Genomic DNA, 20,147 nt, shown 5'->3' with positions numbered 1-20,147 from the left:
GAAGGTGAAAGACCCATTATCTAGAAATATCGTTACACAAAATCAAAAATAGCGCAAAAGAACTTATTGTAATTGAAGATACTTGTCGATTGCTATGCCAGAGTGAGTGATAGAAATGCTTATGCCACTGTATAGGGAAAAAGTGAGGAAAATCAAAGGGAAAAAAGGGAAAATGAGGATAGAGTTCAAATCTTACAAACAAAATGAGAAATTCACACATAACCTTTGTCACGACCCTAAATACCGGTCAGGATGGCGCCTATCACATTACTAGGCAAGCCAACCAATCAACTAACCACAACCCATTTTCCTTTAACATTTAAGCCATTTTCTAACACAAATTTTAAATACTAAAGTCATTATAAGCGTTAAAACAACAGAAATATGTGGAAGGTCAAAATAACAATAACTACACAGCCCCAACAATCTGGTATCATGAGTCTAGAGCCTCTAATACAAGTCTGAATACCTAATACATCAATAGTCTAAGTAAGGAAAAAATAATAAGATAGGAGGGAGAGAACAGGGCTGCGGACGCCATGCAGCTACCTCGAAGTCTCTGTCCAATACTGAACAGCTGAAAGCCCTTACTCGGCCGCTCGGGCACCTGGAGCTGCACACAAGGTGCAGAGAGTAACGTGAGTATGCCAACTCAGTAAGTAACTAGAGTAAATAAAGACTGAAAGAGTGACGAGCAGTTCAAAAATACATAACTGGATAATCAACAGAATATCAATTCATCTTTACAGTTCAAATTCAGTTTTCGTTTTAAAATCACATTTCTAGTTTAAACATTTGGAATCAAATACTTAGCGGTATATCAAATAGAGGCTTATTTAAAAGAACAGTGAAATCAGTGAAAACATCATAACAAAACCTCTCGGGCAAGGAATCACTCAGAATATGGCCCCTCGGGCAGCCTCATAGTCACTCGTGACTCCACTCTCGTCACATAGTACTCACTCTCAGCACTCGGCTCATAAGTATCTCATAATAATAGAAATCATAGTAACCGCTGCGGCGTGCAACCCGATCCATAATTTATAGTCGACTACACTCACTGGGGTGTACATACTCTGAAGGGTCTCCTACAACCCAAGCGTCATATCGCTGCGGCGCGCAGCCCGATCCAATATATATCGTTGCGGCGTGCAACCCGATCCATATATATATATATATTGATGCGGCATGCAGCCCGATCCATAACTCACATATATATAATCATCCTCACAATTGGGTTCTCAACCACTCTCGGTCTTTAACCTCATAGCCTCTCGGACACAACAATGGAAATTAGGGAACTCAGCCCAAACAATCCTCATAATTGGGAGTAGAGTAATAAATCCAGTTTTTAACATTTAAGCAGGTAAAACATGACTGAGGATTTGCTTCTAGCAAGTAATGTGAGGAAAAATTGTCAAAATGCCCCCAAGAGTTTCTACAGGTCGGCACAAGGCCCCAAACATGGCATACAGCCCATAATACAGTATAAATGACTGAAATACAGAATGATATAAGATGTTCAAATCAATTACGCGGCTTGATAGTCACTACGGGATGAACCAAGTCACAATCCCTACCGGTGCGCGCCCACATGCTCGTCACCTAGCATGTACGTCACCGCATTTATCAAAACAAGTCAAATACTAGGGTTTTGTACCCTTAGTTCCCGATTTACAATGGTTACTTATCTTAAACCGGTGAAATACTACTCCGCTACTCCTTTGCCCCTTGAATCGACCTCCACGTGCGTCGAATCTATCCAAAATCAGAACGAGGACGTCAAAATATGCTAAGAGAACGAAGCCGAAGCAAAAACAATCGAAAAATACCAAAAATCCTGAAATTACCAAAATCCAACCCCCGGGCTTACGTCTCGAAATTCAGAAATTTTTACATCAATATATTCCTCATCTCCCCACGAGTCTATTCATATCAAGCACACTAAAATCGGAGTCCAAATGACCCCTCAAATCCTACTTTAAAGGCCTCTTAAACTTAAGCCCTAATCCTCCATTTTTAGCCTTTAATCTCCACTAAAACCATGATTAAACAGTGGAAAAATGATCTTAAACCCAAGTAATTAAGCTTAGGGATCTTATCCAACCGATATCCTTTGATTCCTCTTGAGATCCTATACATTAGCCTCTTTCCCGTCTTCAAAAATGGAGTTCTTTGCAAAAATTTGCGAAGGAAGCAATATATACCTTCTGGCCAGGGATTTTCGCATCTGCAACACGCCCACCACTTCTGCGGTACCACATATGCGGTCAAATTACTGCTTCTATGGTTATTCACTTAAAAGACCAACCTCGCATCTGCGGTCAACTCTCCGCACCTGCACCTTCGCAGGTGCTGTCAAACTACCGCATCTGCGGTTCCTGCTGTTCCCTCAAAAATCCGCTTCTCCGACTCCTATTCCGCACATGCGGCATCGCACCTGTGGTCCCCAATCCGCAGGTGCGGAAATACCAGAAGCAGCTGAGATTCTGCAACTTCACAAGTCTAAACCTTTCCGTCAACCATCCGAAATCATCCTGAGGCCCCCAGGACCTCAACCAAAAGTACCAACATATCCTAATACCTTGTTCAAACTTGTTCCAATCATCAAAACACTTCAAACAACATCAAATCACCCAAAACACATCTGATTCAAGCCAAACTTTCTAAATCTTCCAAATTACGTTTTCGATTAAAAATCCAACCAAACCATGTCCGAATGACCTGAATTTTGCACACACATCCCAAATGACACAACGGAACTACTGCAACTCTCGGAATTCCACTTCAACCCCTATTTCAAAATCTCGCCTATCAACCGGAAATCGCCAAAATATCAACTTCGCCAATTCAAGCCTAAATATACTACGGACCTCAAAAATTCATTCTATTCGCGCTCCTAAGCCACAAATCACCTCCCAAAGCTAACCGAACCATCGGAACTCACATCCAAGCCCTCTAACACATAAGTCAACATCCGGTTGACTCTTTCAACTTAAACTTCCTTAAAAGAGACTAGATGTCTCAAACCTTACCCAAATTCCTTCCGGATTCGATCCACCTAACCCGATACCACAAAACACAAATCACGAAGCATAAAGAAGCAGAAATAAGGAAAACGGAGCGATAACTCATGAGACGACTAGTTGGGTCATCACATCCTCTCCAACTTAAACAAACATTAATCCTCGAACGAGTCAAGAAACATACCTGAAGCCTCAAACAGGTGAGGATATCTACTCCGCATCTCCCGCTCGGTCTCTCAGGTAGCCTCCTCCATAGGCCGACCTCTCCACTACATTTTCACTAAAGCTATATCCATTGGCCTTAACTTTTGAACCTGTCAAACCAAAATAGTTACTGGCTCCGCATCATAGGTCAAATCATCATCCAACTGAACCGTGCTGAAATCCAAAAGATGAGACGGATCCCCAATATACTTTTGGAGAATAGAAAAATGAAATACCAGATGCACACTCGACAAGCTGGGTGGCAAAACAAGCTCATAAGCCACCTCCCCAATCCTCCGAAGCACCTCAAAAGGCCCAATGAACCGAGGACTCAATTTTCCTTTCTTCCTGAATCTCATAACACCCTTCATGGGTGAAACCTTCAACAGAACCTTCTCGCCAACCATGTAGGACACATCCCGAACCTTCCTATCAACATAACGCTTTTACATCGACTGCACTGTACGAAGCCTCTCCTGAATCACCTTCACCTTCTCCAAAGCATCCTGCACCAAATTAGTCCCCAATAGCCTAGCCTCACCCGGCTCAAACCAACCAACTGGAGATCTACACCGCCTCCCATACAAAGCCTCATATGGAGCCATCTGAATACTCGACTGGTAGCTGTTGTTATAGGCAAACTCTACAAGCGGTAGAAACTAATCCCATGACCTCCCCGAAATCAATGACACAAGCACGCAACATGTCCTCCAAATATCTGAATAGTGTGCTCGGAATGTCCGTCTGTCTGAGGGTGAAAAGCTGTGCTCAACGCAACCTGAGTACCCAACTCTCGCTACACAGACCTCCAAAACTACGAAGGAAACTGAGTACCCCTATATGAAATGATGGAAATTGGGACACCGTACAAACGAACGATCCTCTGGATATAGATCCCTACCAACCACTCTGAAGAATAGGTAGTACACACGAGAATGAAGTGCAGGGACTTGGTCAGCCGATCCACAATCACCCAAATAGAATCGAACCTCTTCAAAGTCCGTGAAAGTCCAACTACAAAGTCCATGGTGATCCTCTTTCACTTCTACTCGGGAATATCCATCTGCTGAAGCAAGCCACTCGGTCTCTAATGCTCATATTTCACCTGATGACAATTGAGACATCGAGCTACTAATCCCACAATGTCTTTCTTCATTCTTCTCCACCAATAATGCTGCCTCAAATCCTGATGCATCTTCGCGGCACCTGGATGAATGGAATACCACGAGCTGTGGGCCTCCTCCAGAATCAACTCCCGAAGCCCATCCACATTGGGCACACAAATTTGGCCCTGCATCCTCAACATCCCATCATCATTAATATTTACATCTCTAGCATCATCATGCTGAACTCTGTCCTTAAGGACCAGCAAATGTGGATCATCATACTAGCGCTCTCTAATGCGGTCATATAAGGAAGACCGAGAAACCACGCAAGCCAATACCCGACTAGGCTCTGAAATATCTAATCTCACGAACCGATAAGCCAAGGCCTGAACATCAACTGCAAGAGGTCTCTCCCTAACTTGGAAATATGCCAAACTCCCCACACTCACTGCCGTTCGGCTCAAAGCATCGGCAACCACATTGGCCTTTCCCAGATGGTACAATATAGTGATATCATAATCGTTAAGCAACTCCAACCATCTCCACTGCCTCAAATTAAGATCCTTTTGCTTGAACAAATGCTGAAGACTAACACCTCACAAGATACGTCATACAAGTAATGCCTCCAAATCTTCAATGCGTGAACTATGGCAGCCAACTCCAAATCATGAACGGGGCAGTTCTTCTCATGGGGCTTCAGCTGATGAGAAGCATAAGCAATAACTCTACCCTCCTGCATCAACACATAACCAATCCCAACTCTCGAAGCATCACAATACAGAGTATATGAACCTGAAGCTGATAGCAAAACTAACACTAGAGCTGTGGTCAAAGCTGTCTTGAGCTTCCGAAAGCTCTCCTCATACTCGTCCGACCATACAAATGAAGCACCCTTCCGAGTCAACTTAGTCAAGGGCGAAGCGATAGATAAGAATACCTGAACAAACCGGCGATAATAGCCTGCCAAACCAAGAAAGCTGCGAATCTCTGAAGCTAAGGACAGTTTGGGCCAACTCTGAACCGCCTCTATCTTCTTTGGATCAACCTAAATACCCTCGCTAGACACCACGTGCCCCAAGAAAGACACTGAACTAACACAACTTTCAAATGCTCCGCGTGCTCCTCCTGACTATGTAAATACACCAGAATATCATCAATGAAGACTATGACAAATGAGTTAAGATAAGGCCGGAACATGATATTCATCAAATGTATAAACATTTTTGAGGCATTGGTCAGCCCAAAAGACCTCACCAAGAACTCATAATGATCGTATCGGGTCTTGAAAGCCGTCTTAAGAATATCTAAATCCCTGATCTTCAACTAGTGATAGCCCGAATAGAGATCAATCTTGGAGAACACTCTCGCTCCCTGAAGCTGGTCGAATAAATCATCAATGCGAGGCAAAGGATACTTGTTCTTAATTGTTACCTTGTTCAATTGCAAATAACAATGCATATCCTCATTGTGCCATTCTTTTTCTTCACAAATAGAACAGGCACACCCCAAGGTGACACACTAGGCCGAATAAACCCCTTATCAAGGAGTTCTTAAAGTTTTTCCTTTAACTCTTTCAACTCTGCTGGTGTCATACGATACGACAGAATAGAAATGGGCTGAGTGAGTGGCACTAGATCAATACCGAAATCAATATCTCTATCCGGTGGCATGCCCGACAGGTCTGCAGGAAACACATCTGAAAAATCCCTCACAACTGGGACAAAATCAATATTGGGAGCCTCAGCTCTAACATCCCTCACGAAGGCTAGATACGAAAGGTATCCCTTCCCAACCATACGATGGGCCTTCAAGAATGAGACCACACTGTTGGGAACATAATCGGTCAAGCCTCGCCACTCAATCTGTGGCACACCCGGTATAGCCAATGTGACTGTCTTAGGATGACAGTCCAGAATAGCATGACACGGAGATAGCCAATCATGCCCAAAATGATATCAAAATCCACCATAAATAATAGTAAAAGATCCACTCGGGCCTCTAGAACCCCAACAGTCACCACACACGACCGATACATATGGTCTACAACAACAGTATCGCCCACCAGAGTAGATACATGAATAGGTGAAACAAAAGACTCATGGGGAATATCCAAATAAGGGGAAAAGTATGATGACACAAAAGAAAAGGTGGAACCGAGGCCAAATAATACAGAGGCATCTCTGCGGCAGACTAAAACAATACTTGAAATCACAGCATCTGAAGCAGCAGTATCTATTCTGCCTTGGAGGTCATAGAAATGAGCCTATCCACCACCTGATCGACCTCTCCCTTTAGGGAGGCCCCTAGCTGCCTAGGCGGGTGGTGTAGTAAATGGAGCAGAAGTCGAGGGCTGACCTCTCTACTGAGACTGACTATTATGAAGACGAGGACACTGCCTCCTCATATGTCCAAACTCTCCACACTCATAACAACTCCCCGTTGCTGGAGATAGGGACTGAAGGGAACCCCTGACACCAGAATGTCTAGTAGAAGGACCTGGCATGGAAGAAATCTGGACTGCTGGAGAACGAGACGAGATCTGAGCTGTAAGGGCACTAAGTGATGAGTGGCCCTGATGAGAACTATGAAAGCCATGACCTGATGATGCTCCACAGTAACCTGGGCGAGCTGAATGAGCCTGCCTGAATGAACGGCCTCTGCCCTGCTGGAACTGACCCCTCGAAGGAGCACTGCTAAAGCTACCAGGTCCCCGAGGCCTCTTGGCCTCCCTCTCCTCTCGCTCCTGCCGGCAAACCGTCTCAATCTCATGGGCGATATCAACAACCTCATCGAAGGTAGCACCTGTCACCCTCTCCCTAGTCATGAGAATCCGAAGCTGGTACGTGAGGCCATCAACAAACCACCTAATCCTTTCTCAATCTGTGGGAACCATCCAAACCACATGACGGGCTGGTCTCAAGAATCCCTATTGTATGAGCATCCTCTAGTACTTATCCAAGAAACCCTGGTCATGCTCGCCCTCTGCACAGCTGAATGTCAGGGGCTGGAGTCTACCAAACCTCTCAAGTCAATGCTGCTAGTTGTCCGGCATAGCTGGTACCAAAAACTCCTGAGCTAGTGCAACCAGCTGGGCTGGAGGTGCCCCCGATGTCTGGAGTCCCTGTACAACCTACTTAGTTGTGCGAGCAACGGGAGTCTGGGTGCCTCCCCTAGCCTGAGAAGTAGTTGTAGCCGTAGTAACTGAAATTGCCTGAGCCAAACCGGTACACACTGATATGATCTGAGCTAAAGCCTCCTGAAGGCCTAGAATAAGAATACGCACAGCTGGTGCCTGGGCTGGTGCTGTTGTAGCATCCATAACTGGGACCTGATCGGGAACTGGGGTAGCTGGTGGATCTGCCGGTGCTGCTCTAGCTGATCCGCCCCTGCCACGGCCTCGACCACGACCCCGGCCTCTGGTGGCCCCAACTAGTGGAACTAGTAGTCGTCTACCCTACCCGGTAGCACGTGTCCTCACAATCTATGAGAGAATAGAATAACAGAAGTTTAGTACTCGGATCAACAAGTTCGCACGACAAGAATTTCAAGAATATGAAGCTTTTCCCAAAGGTTCTGCAGCCTCTCGAGGATAAATACAGACGTCGCCGTACCGATCCGCGAAACTCTACTAAACCGGCTCATGACTCGCGAGACCTATGAAACCTAGGCTCTAATACCAACTTGTCACGACCCCAAATATCAGTCATGATGGCACCTATCACATTACTAGGCAAGCCAACCAATCAACTAACCACGACCCATTTTCCTTTAACATTCAAGCCATTTTCCAACACAAGTTTTAAATACTTAAGTCATTATAAGCATTAAAATAACAAAAATATGCGGAAGGTCAAAATAACAATAACTACACAGCCTCAACAATCTGGTGTCACGAGTCTAGAGCCTCTAATACGAGTCTGAATACCTAATACATCAATAGTATAGGAAATGGAAAAAAATAATAAGATAGAAGGGAGAGAATAGGGTTGTGGACACCATGTAGCTACCTCGAAGTCTCTGTCAAATACTGAATAGCTCAAAGCCCTCACTCGGCCGCTCGAGCACCTGGATCTGCACACAAGGTGCAGAGAGTAATGTGAGTATGCCAACTCAGTAAGTAACCAGAGTAAATAAGGACTGAAAGCAGTGACGAGCAATTCAAAAATACATAACTGGATAATCAACAAAATATCAGGTCATCTTTACAGTCTAAATTCAATTTTCGTTATAAAATCACATTTCCAGTTTAAATATTTGGAATGAAATACTTAGCAGTATATCAAATAGAGGCTTATTTAAAAGAAGAGTAAAATCAGTGAAAACATCATAACAAAACCTCTCGGGTAAGGAATCACTCAGAATATGGCGCCTCGGGCAGCCACTCAGTCACTCGTGACTCAACTCTCGTCACACAGTACTCACTCTCAGCACTCGGCTCATTAGTATCTCATAATAATAGAAATCATAGTAACCGCTGGGGCATGCAGCCCGGTCTGTAATTTATAGTCAACTACGCTCACTGGGGTGTACAGACTCCGGAGGGGCTCCTATAGCCCAAGCGTCATATCGCTGCAGCGTGTAGCCCGATCCAATATATATATCGTTGCGGCGTACAACCCTATCCATATATATATATTTATGCGGCATGCAGCCCGATCCATAACTCACATATATATAATCATCCTCACAATTGGGTTCTCAACCACTCTCGGTCTTTAAACTCACAACCTCTCGGGCACAATAATAGAAATTAGTGAACTCAGCCCAAACTGTCCTCACAATTGGGAGTAGAGTAATAAATCCAGTTTTTAAACATTTAAGCAGGTAAAACATGACTGAGGATTTGCTTCTAGTAAGTAAAGTGAGAAAAATAGTCAAAATGCCCCTAAGGGTTTCTACAGTTCGGCACAAGGCCCCAAACATGGCATAAAACCCATAATACAGTATAAATAACTGAAATACAGAATGATATAAGATGTTCAAATCAATTACGCGGCTTGATAGTCGCTACAGGACAAACCAAGTCACAATCCCTATCAGTGCACGCCCACACACTCGTCACCTAGCATGTGCATCACCGCATTTATTAAAACAAGACAAATACCGGGGTTTTGTACCCTCAGTTCCAGATTTACAATGGTTACTTACCTCAAACCAGTGAAATACTACTCAGCGACGCCTTTGCCCCTCGAATCGGCCTCCACGCATGTCGAATCTATCCAAAATCAGAATGAGGACGTCAAAATATGCCACGGGAACGAAGCCCAAGGGAAAACAATCGAAAAATACCAAAAATCCCGAAATTACAAAAACCCGACCCCTGGGACCACATCTCAAAATTCAGAAATTTTTACATCAATAGATTCTTCATCTCCCTACGAGTCTATGCATATCAAGAACACTAAAATCGGTGTCCAAATGACCCCTCAAATCCTCCTTTAAAGGCCTCTTAAACTCAAGCCCTAATCCTCGATTTTTAGCCCTTAATCTCCACTAAAACCATGATTAAACAGTGGAAGAATGATCTTAAACCCAAGTAATTAAGCTTAGGGAACTTACCCAACCAATATCCTTTGATTCCTCTTGAGATCTTATGCCTTAGCCTCTTTCCCGTCTTTAAAAATGGAGTTTTTTGCAAAAATTTGCGAAGGAAGTAATATATACCTTCTGGCCAGGAATTTTTGCATCTGCAACACGCCCACCGCTTCTGCGGTACCGCATATGTGGTCAAATTACTGCTCCTACGGTTATTCACTTAAAGGGCCAACCTCGCATCTGTGGTCAACTCTCCACACCTGTGCCTTCGCAGGTGCGGTCAAACTACCGCATCTGCGGTTCCTGCTGTTCCCTCAAAAATCCACTTCTGTGGCTCCTGTTCCACACGTGCGGAGTCGCACCTGCGGTCCCCAATCCACAGGTGCGGAAATACCTGTAGCAACTGAGATTCTGCAACTTCACAAGTCTAAACCTTTTCATCAACCATCCGAAATCATCCCGAGGCCCCCGGGACCTCAACCAAAAGTACCAACATATCCTAATACCTTGTTCAAACTTGTTCCAATCATCAAAACACTTCAAACAACATCAAATCACCTAAAACACATCAGATTCAAGCCAAACTTTTAAAAATCTTCCAAATTACGTTTTCCATCAAAAACCCAACCAAACCATGTCCGAATGACCTGAAATGTTGCACACACATCCCAAATGACACAACGAAACTACTGCAACTCTCGAAGTTCCACTCTGACCCCTATATCAAAATCTCGCCTATCAACCGGAAATCCCTAAAATATCAACTTCGCCAATTCAAGACTAAATCTACTACAGACTTCAAAAATTCATTCCGATCGCGCTCCTAAGCCACAAATCACCTCCCGAAGCTAACCGAACCATCGGAACTCACATCCAACCCTCTAACATATAAGTCAACATCTGGTTGACTTTTTAAACTTAAACTTCCTTAAAAGAGACTAGATGTCTCAAACCTTACCCAAATTCCTTCCGGATTCGATCCGAATAACCCGATACCACAAAACATGGATAACGAAGCGTAAAGAAGAAGAAATAGAGAAAATGGAGTGGTAACCCATGAGACGACTGGCCGGGTCGTCACAACTTTTGATTTTAAGAAAATTAAAGTAGAAAAAGACATGAAATTTGAGTTAATCTCTCAAAATTGAGACCATTCCTTTGACTTGTCGAAATATGTTAGTAAGAACTGAGAAGTGGCAGAGCTTTTTAGGTTTTGATATATTTTAGTTAATCTCTCAATATTTGTATTTTGTTTTAGCCAAAAAAAATGAGCAAAGCAAAAAAAAGTGTGGGAAATGTTAGCGCCAATTTTTTTGCAGATGGTGTAGGTTTTGAGCCACCGCTATTTTCTTATATTGTGTCGGTTAAGTAAACCCCTGCTATTTAACGAAATTTGTGGGTATTGTAACTGACCCCCGCTATTAAACCCCCGCAATTAGGCTGATTTTTTGTAGTGGTTGGGAAGTTTTGTATATTCATTTACCACCGTGCTATGGCCGGTTGGGCAATCATGCATTTACTGTCGTGCTACGGCTGGTTGGGCAATCATTCATTTACCATAGAGCTATAGCCAGTCGGGCAGTTACCACCGGTTGGGCAGTCATGCATATTCATTTGCCACCGTGCTACGATCGGTTGGGCAGTCATACATTTACCACCTTGCGATGGACGGTTAGGCAGTTACCACTGATCAGTTAGGAAGTCATGCATCATATGATATGGATAATAGTCTCAAAGATAAACATTTTATATATAAGTATAGTAAGTATGTATATACAAAGATTAAGTTTGATTCTTATATCTCTTTAATTAATGTTGACTTATGGTTATGTTTTAGTTCCGCCTTACATACTCAGCACATTCTTCGTAGTGACGTCTTTCTGTTGGGGACACTCCATTCATGACTGCAGGTATAGATAATCAGTTTGATGAGCCCTCATAGTAGACGAGGTTAGCACTCAACAAAGGATCGGTAAGACTCCATCGTATTTAGAGTGCAGACGAGTCAATATGTCATCGTGTCAGAGTTTTGCTACAGACTTGTGGGTAGACCGGTACCCTGTCCCATACGTTGTCAAATAATCTTAGAGGCTTTGTAGATAGAGGTTCATTTAGTACGTCAGAGGCCTTGACGGCCCATATGTATTTATGTTTTAAGGACGATGGTTCATTGATACAATAGTTTCTCACATATAGTTATACATTACAAGTTATGGCCATGTTGGCCCATGATAGTTAGAAGAAAAAAAGAGTTACAGAGTGATTCACTCGGGGCCAGTACAGCACCGGATGCCACCACGCCTCCCCAGGTTTGGGGAGTGACAACATATCACATATATTCAGGGGTTCGTACCCTCAACACAAAATATAGAAGTGTTACTTACCTCGAACAAGCCAAATCCAACTGAGAAAGCCAAACGATGCTCCAATAATGCCACCCCACGCATACCGACCTCCGGACGGCTCGAAACTAGACAAAAGCAACTGAAATATATCTAATAAAGCTCAAGGAAATAATTTAAAATGATAAAGGTCAAGTTTTTAATCAAAAGCCCAAATCAACCAAAAAAGTCAAATCTAGGACTCGCGCCTTGGAACACGACAAAACTTATAAAGTCCGACAACTCATTCAATTACGAGTGCAATCATACTAGTTTCACTCAAATATGATTCTAAATCGATGTCCAAAACTTAAAAATTCACTATATGAATTTTTTTTTTAAAAAAAATCCCCAAATTTCACTTTTGAAATCATCGACCAATTCCCAAAAATGAAGATAGATTCATGAAATATAATAACAAATGAGTAGAGAACACTTATCCATTCCATATGGTGAAAATCACTTCAAAAATCGTCCAAATCCGAGCTCCCCAACTCAAAATATGACCAAATAAAGAAGCCCTTGATTTATATGCTTCCGCGTAGCTATTTTTCCTCGATTCTCATGCCAAACAATCTCGAAACTCATTTGTGAGGCCTACAATGTATTCCTTGTAAATTTTCAGTCAAGTTAGGCTTTTGAATCACTATATTTGACCTTATAATGAAGGAGATATGTTGGTTTTAAAATTTGCAAATAATGCATATTTTTAAATACGAATTTAGTGGCAATTTCGTAATTAATATAAAATAATCTCGCAACCTAATTCTTAGTAAAATAACCATAAATTCCTCATACGATGTCGAAACTTGATGATTCCAGTTGTTATAGTTCCATAATTACGATACGGACCTACTGCTTCAATCAAAAAAAATTGTAGCTTATTTGCTAAATGTGGTACAACTTATGCTTGAAGAAACGACGTCGAAACATCAAAAAACGAGCGCAACACGACACAAACCTATTCGAAACTTACCTTAACCCCTCGCGACCCTGTCCGAACATACCAACAAGTACCATAACATAACATATACTTATTTGATGCCTCAAATCACGCATAACAACATCAAAACCATGAATCGCACCTCAAATCGAACTTAATGAACTTTAATTCTTTCAACTTCCAAAACTCATGCCGAACCTTTTCAATTCAACTAGGAGTGAACTCAAATTTTGCACCAAAGTCTCAAATGACATGACGAAGATATTCCAATTCCCGAAACCACAATTTGAACCCGATATCATCAAAGTCAACTCACGGTCAAACTTATGAATATTCCAAACCTTTAAATTTCCAACTTTCGCCAATTAGAGCTGAAACCTTCTAAAATATTCAATTACAAATCTGGGCATATGCCCGAGTCTAAAATCACCATTCGGACCTAACGGAACCATCAAAACTCCAATGCGATCACAAATGCTAAAAAGTCAAACTTGGTCAACTATTCCAATTAAAAGCTTCAACAATGAAATTCATTCTTCCAAATCGATTCCGAATAACCTGAAAACCAGAAGCAATGATTCACACAAGTCATAATACATCATACGGATCTACTCTTTCCCTCAAACTACTGAGCGAAGTGAAAATGCTCAAAATGATCGGTCGGGTCGTTACAGTATATATACATGTAAAAACGTTATTTTGAGGACTTTTGACACATCTTAGACCTAAGTAAGTCAAGGAGGAATTGGAGAAGCAAAAGAACAAGGATTTCATCAATCAATCCTCACTCAAGACAAGGGTTTAGATCGTTTATGTTTTCCTTTAACTTAAACTTGTTTATGATGAATTACTCCATATCCATGGATTAGGTCTCTTTAGGGTTCGATGGATTTAGTGTATTGATACTTGTTTGTGGATATTAACACTAGTTTTTATGTATTGAAGTCCTTTTGGATATTTTAATCTTTGCATCTACATTCACTAGTTCATGTAATCGAGAGAGGCATAACTTGTGATATTTTTGTATTATATTTTGTTGGTTGAATTTATTAATTCTTCTTAATAATCGGAAGAGGCTAGTTGAATTATTGAATAAACCTAGTTAGGAGGATAATCAAGAGAGGTTCTCCTAATGACCAATCCACTACGAACTTGTGCATATCTTCACTAAATTAAAATTTGTTCATCTTGTGAGGTTGAGACTTCATCGACAGAAGAGTTTCTATTAATTAATTGAACTAATAACCAAGTGAATTTGGGAGACTCACTTGAACATTAAAAAGGAAGTATCTAGAGTTATATTCCAAATATTTGTGTTACAACCATCCCATTAACCCTATCTTCTCCCAATTGATATCTTCATTTTCTCATTACTCGCTTTGTTTGTCACTAGTCAATAGTTTAGGCTCTTAGTTAATTTTAGTTTAAATTGCATAATTCTCAACTATTGATCATCTTGGATAGCAATCGAGCTATAAAACTATGAAAATATTGCTTAACTCTAATCTTTGGGGTTACGATATTATATTTTACTATATCCGACTAACGAGCATATTTAAGTGTGTGTTTTGCGCTCGTCACCGCCCTCTCTGTTTCCACGGATGCAATATGTTGTCCCGGTAGTTGAACTTGCTAGCTACAGGAAGCCCCTGGCTACAGAGAAATTGGGAAAAGGTACAAACTCTCCCGGGAAAGTGTTTATTAAACAATGCCATACACAACACAAAGGTAGTATAGTCTTTGGTTTCTCTATTGTTTATTGTATTTGTATTATGGCAAGGTTTTGAATCTGTATTCTTTTTTTTTTGCAGGCCAACTTTCTTGTTTTCGAAGGCCTCCAAAGGCTGATTCGTGATAATGAGGAGCTTACCTCAGAGCTGGATCAACTTTTTGTCGAGCGAAATCAAAATGCTTCTCGCCTCTCGGAACTAGAAGCACAAGCTGCTGAAGCTACTAAATTGGAGGCTCGGCTGCAGTAGAGTGAGCAAGAAGTAGTGACCCTTAGTCAAGAAGTTGTCCCATTAAGGGAACAATTTGAAGAAACTAAAGCCAAATAGGTTGAAATCCATAATGTCCTTCTTGCTGCATCCAATCGTGAGGCTGCCTCCGCTAAAAGACAACTCCACTGTCTGTAATTTTGATGCCAGCCTCCGATCCATGAAATTCGCACAAGACAACCTCTCTGCTGAGGTCGGCCAACTAAAAGGAGAACTTCAGCGCCGGGCGGCTTCCCTCATTGTTGAAAAAACATATTCTATGTATAGCATGAGGAGAAAAACATTGGGAGAGGACAAAGTAGATGACATTGACTTTGATGTCGAAATTTCTAAGGCTCGTGAGCTGAAGTTAGATGTTAAAAAGGGTCTTCCGGCCCATCCTGATGTTACCGATTCTTCTGGTTTTGGTTTTGAGTTCTCAGGAACTGGAGAGGAAACGGAAGGCAACAATGCTGAAGGACAAAATGATGACGGCCAAAATATCAACCGGTTGCGGATCCACTCACTTCTCCCCCAAGGGCGTAGATGCTTCTGATCCTCCGGGTTCCAGAGATGCAGTAGCTTAATTTTTGCTTTCCTTTTCAAACTTTTGTACTTGTGATGTTTGGCTCATTTATTGTAAATAAAAACACTTTTTCATTGAAGTATCATATAAGTTTTCCTTTCTGCATACTTTCGTTTAAACACTTGTGCAAGTTTGCTCTTTGTGACTTTTTTCATTTGAGTATTCGCACAAGTTTTACTATTTGTGTCTAATTATGCAAGGCTTTGGGTGTATTTTCCCCCAAAAGCGTTTGAATTTCGGGCACAAGTTCTTCTGAAACCAACTCTTTATTGTGAGGGTTTTCATAAGAAAGGGCCCTCTTATGTTTACGGTTCTCTTGAAGAGGATGTCTCTTGTTTATTAAAGTACTAGCATTTTAAGTACTTGTTTAACTTTCAAATGATAAAATCAATTGATCTTTCATACAAGAAATAAGATAGAAACAAAAGGACTTTACTTTATTCCTTCCATTTCAAAAGTGCATAAGCATTTGATGTGCTAAAAAATTGCCATTTCTTGTGGCTAACTTGTACAACTTATTTTTATGGGGCTGGTCGCGCAATCCCCGGTCCCCATGATACAATTATGTTTTCGGGTTTCGTATTTCGATCGAAGTGGCATCTGTTGTTGCCATATCCTCATATCATTCCCCCTAGTGTTTGAATGCGAAGAACGTGAATTTGAACACTGGAAATTTTACACCTTTGAGGATTTCACTAGTGAATTGCTAGATAATCTTTAGTTCGATAACGAACTTCACTTCCCCTTAGGAATTTATACTATCGAGCCAAATATTATCTTACAATCCCTCAGTGGCTTGCACTTGTGAATGGTCGGGTGATCTCTATTTGACAGCAAACTTTACTTCCTGGTAGGAACTTTGATATTGAGCAAATTACTATCTAACCGCTCTGTAGTGGTTCTTTGCTTATGTGCCTTGTTAATAAAAGGACTTATTGCTGAAGCTTCCTTCATAGTATGCTTTCCATTGCTGCCTCGTTAAAAACCTTGCCAGAAAAATTCAATTGGGACAAAAACTGGACGAAGAGAAAAAGAGTGCAGCACATACTTTCAGTACAAGTGATTTTCATTAGCAATAGTATCTCTTGAAGTGTACCACATTCCAGTTGCTTGGCAACTTTTCTCCATCTTGATTCTCTAAATCGTATGATCCTTTCTCGGTGACAGCTGAAACTCGGTAGGGGCATTCCCATGTTGGACCTAGTTTCCCTACATTAAGCTCCCGGGTATTCTGAGTTACTTTCCCCAAAACCAAGTCTCCTACTTTGAAATATCGCAAGTTGGCCTTTCGATTGTAATATCTCTCTATTTGCTGATTTTGAGTTATCATCTTTATATGCGCCAAGTTCCTGCATTCATCGATCAGCTCTAAATTGACTAGCATTGCTTCATTGTTTGCTTCTTCGTTTGCCCGAAAATACCTCAGTGTAGGTTCCCCTACTTCCACCGAAATCAGGACTTCTGCCCTGTACACAAGAGAGAAAGGAGTCTCCCCCATACTCGATTTGGTCGTTGTTAGGTATGCCCATAGTACACCCGGTAGCTCCTCGGGCCATTTACCTTAAGTCACTTCCAATATATTTTTGAGATTTTGTATGATCAACTTGTTTGTTAATTCTTCTTGGTCATTTGCGATCGGATAATAAGGTGATGATATGATCCTTTTGATTTTTAAGTTTTCAAGGAACTTTGTGCCCTTCACACCTATAAATAGTGGCCCGTTGTCACAAGCTATCTCTTTTGGTAACCCAAATCTTCAAATTATATTCTCCCACAAGAAATCTACTTGTTCTCGTTTGACAATCTTCTGATAAGGACTTGCTTTAACCCACTTAGAAAAATAGTCAGTTAAAATCAAAAGAAATCTTACTTACAGGGAGCCGATGTCAATGGTCCAATAATATCCATCTCCCACTTAATGAATGGCCATGGTGACAAAACCAAGTGTAGCGGCTCTGCCAGTTGATGTACTAACGATGCATAACGCTGACATTTATCACATTTCTAAATAGAAGCCTTGGCATCTTGCTCCATCCAGGGCCTATAGTATCCTGCCCTAATTAACTTCAGCACCAAGAAATCTGCGCCCGAGTGATTTTCGCAGATCCCTTCGTGGACTTCTTGCATAACATAGTTAGCTTCAGAGGCTCCCAAACATCGGACCAACGGGCCTTTGAAAGATCTTCTGTATAGTTGACCTCCTTTGAAACTATATCGCGCTACCTTAATGCGTAGCGCCCAAGATGCCTTGGGATCTTCAGGCATTTTCCCGTGTTCGAGGTAGTTAATAATTTCATTTCTCCAGTCACAGACCAAATTAGTCGCATTTAACTCGTAATAGCTATCTGTCACACCATTTTTTTACCCAAAAAAATATATATGTTATGGATCAAGGTGGATTAAAGAGCTTTTCTAATTAAAGTGATATTTTTTAAGTAGGGATTATTTTATTGTTCCGAGTCGCCACTTGGAATTGATTTTTGGGTGTTCCTAGCCACCGTTTACTTGAATCCCTAGTCAAAGGAAGGTTGACTCTATTTATTTTTGGTCTGCTAAAACAGGAGACTGAGTAAGAAGTTATGTTGATCGGGGAGAAGGTATAAGGCACACTCCCCGAATCACGTGGTGCTTGCACGGTCAATTAATTGACTGTATTTGGCTTTAAATCAATTTTGAATATTTCTGTATTTATTGGGATTGTGCTTTGCTTCTTACTTACTTTTAATTGCTTGATATTAGATTTATCAAAAATTATCTTGAAATAAGTCACGCCTACATGTCATTTTATTTAGCATGTCAAGAATCATGTCACGTGTACGTGCACAATGAATTACACTTCTATTACTATTTTAAGAAATAATTGGTCATGTCGTGCGAACACACACTTAAATTTGGATTTATGGATCATAGTCATGCCATACGAACGTATCCACAGCCATAATAATTTTATATGCAACTAAAGGCATGCTAGCGTGTTGTAAAATTATTTTCTTAAATTCGAGATTTTTGTGAGGTCGGGCGTTATGGGTATAGAATTATTGAGACACAATTACAGATTTTTTACTCTCAAGGAATGATGGGCTTGAAATTGTTTCGCCCATATGCTTGCAACGAACTTAATCTAAACAGGCTTACAATTGCCCGATTCCCTCAACCCGAATTATTAGGTCCAAATCTCATTATCAAATTGGAAATTTTTATCCAACAGCACTACCGAATACTTAATCTTCAACTAAACCGAGATTAGTTTTTTTTGTCATTCTTATTAAACTTAAACAGCGACCCAACATGGCTAAATTACTGAAACAGTACTATTCACTTTACTTCTATGCTTGAATCCAAAGGAATGGTAAACTACCATGGATTAATATCAAGGAATATAATGAACAAATATGGAGAAAAACACAAAACCCATGACAAAGCGTAATAAGAACCAACCAAAAGATACTTCGGCGAATAGACTAGTTCAAACAATTATACCAAAGGCAAGATAGAGAATCAAATATGTTATGTTCATTCAACTAAAATAATTACAAGAACACATTCAAAATTTAAGGAGGGAGTAAAGTAAACAAAGAACCTCAATGAGCGCTGGTGCAAAATAACGAAATGAAAAGCCTCTTACGGACTAAGAGCCTCAAGCACAACCTCGACTGGAGACCTCGTCAGCACCTCGAACGGAATCTCAAACTCAACCGCAACTTTGATGACCATGTAAGGCAAACAAAGAATAACCTCAAAAGAAAGACACCTGCCGCAACTGGTTGTTTCTGATAGTTTCCAGTAGGTTTAGGCTCAGTTTAATGGTTGAAAGTTGGAGCAAAAGAGTGGTCTTGAAGCTGGTTTACACGGCTGTTTTCTTCAGCTGTTTTTGAGTGGTTTCAGGTTGTTTAAAGATCGTTTGGTGCTGGTTTTCGTGGCCATTGAAGCTATTTTAATGGTTGTTTTTTCAACAGCGTTTCAGCTGCATTTTTGGCTGGGATTTGCGCTCTTTTGAGGCTGTTTTGTTCAGCTGTGATTTTGCTATTTTAGGCAGGTTTACATGACAACTTTTATGCAGGAAAGGATGGTTTGTAAGTGGTAATTTAGGTTGCTGTTACATGAAGGTTTACATGGTTGTCATAGTGTAAAAAAGGATATGTGAAGATGGGGAAGAAGGTTTTCCTTAGTTTTTCTAATCTGATCCCCTCCCTTCTTCCTCATGTGTGTGAATATAATAAGAAAAGATGAAAGGAAGAGTGTAGGGAATGGATGATGGGACAAGGGAACAACGTAGGGAGTGGGGTGCTGAATAAGGAAATAGTGTAGTGAGTGTGATGGGTCAAGGAAATAGTATAGGGAGGTTAGGAAGTAATTTTATTAAATTTGGTCCGTGCTTAAAATAAATTCT

General features: G+C 41.1%; 1 long non-coding RNA gene across 2 annotated transcripts; it reads right to left on the bottom strand.

Annotated features, from left to right (window-relative positions):
* Window positions 1-392: 392 nt before the first annotated feature.
* LOC104247329 (uncharacterized) lies at window positions 393-19,939 on the bottom strand. 2 transcript variants are annotated; one of them, XR_011400499.1, is made up of 4 exons: window positions 19,338-19,939; window positions 12,256-12,355; window positions 8,344-8,407; window positions 393-613 (listed from the first exon to the last, which is right to left on the bottom strand). It is a non-coding gene; the product is annotated as an uncharacterized lncRNA (long non-coding RNA). The 2 variants fall into 2 exon arrangements; XR_716184.2 differs by having other exon boundaries at window positions 12,256-12,341.
* Between the last annotated feature and the right edge of the window lie 208 nt (window positions 19,940-20,147).

The sequence above is a fragment of the Nicotiana sylvestris genome, chromosome 6 (genome assembly GCF_000393655.2).
Source record: "Nicotiana sylvestris chromosome 6, ASM39365v2, whole genome shotgun sequence".
Classification (NCBI taxonomy): Eukaryota; Viridiplantae; Streptophyta; class Magnoliopsida; order Solanales; family Solanaceae; genus Nicotiana; species Nicotiana sylvestris.
The sequence above is the reverse complement of the archived record's forward strand: the minus strand, read 5'-3'. Positions and strand labels throughout refer to the sequence as shown.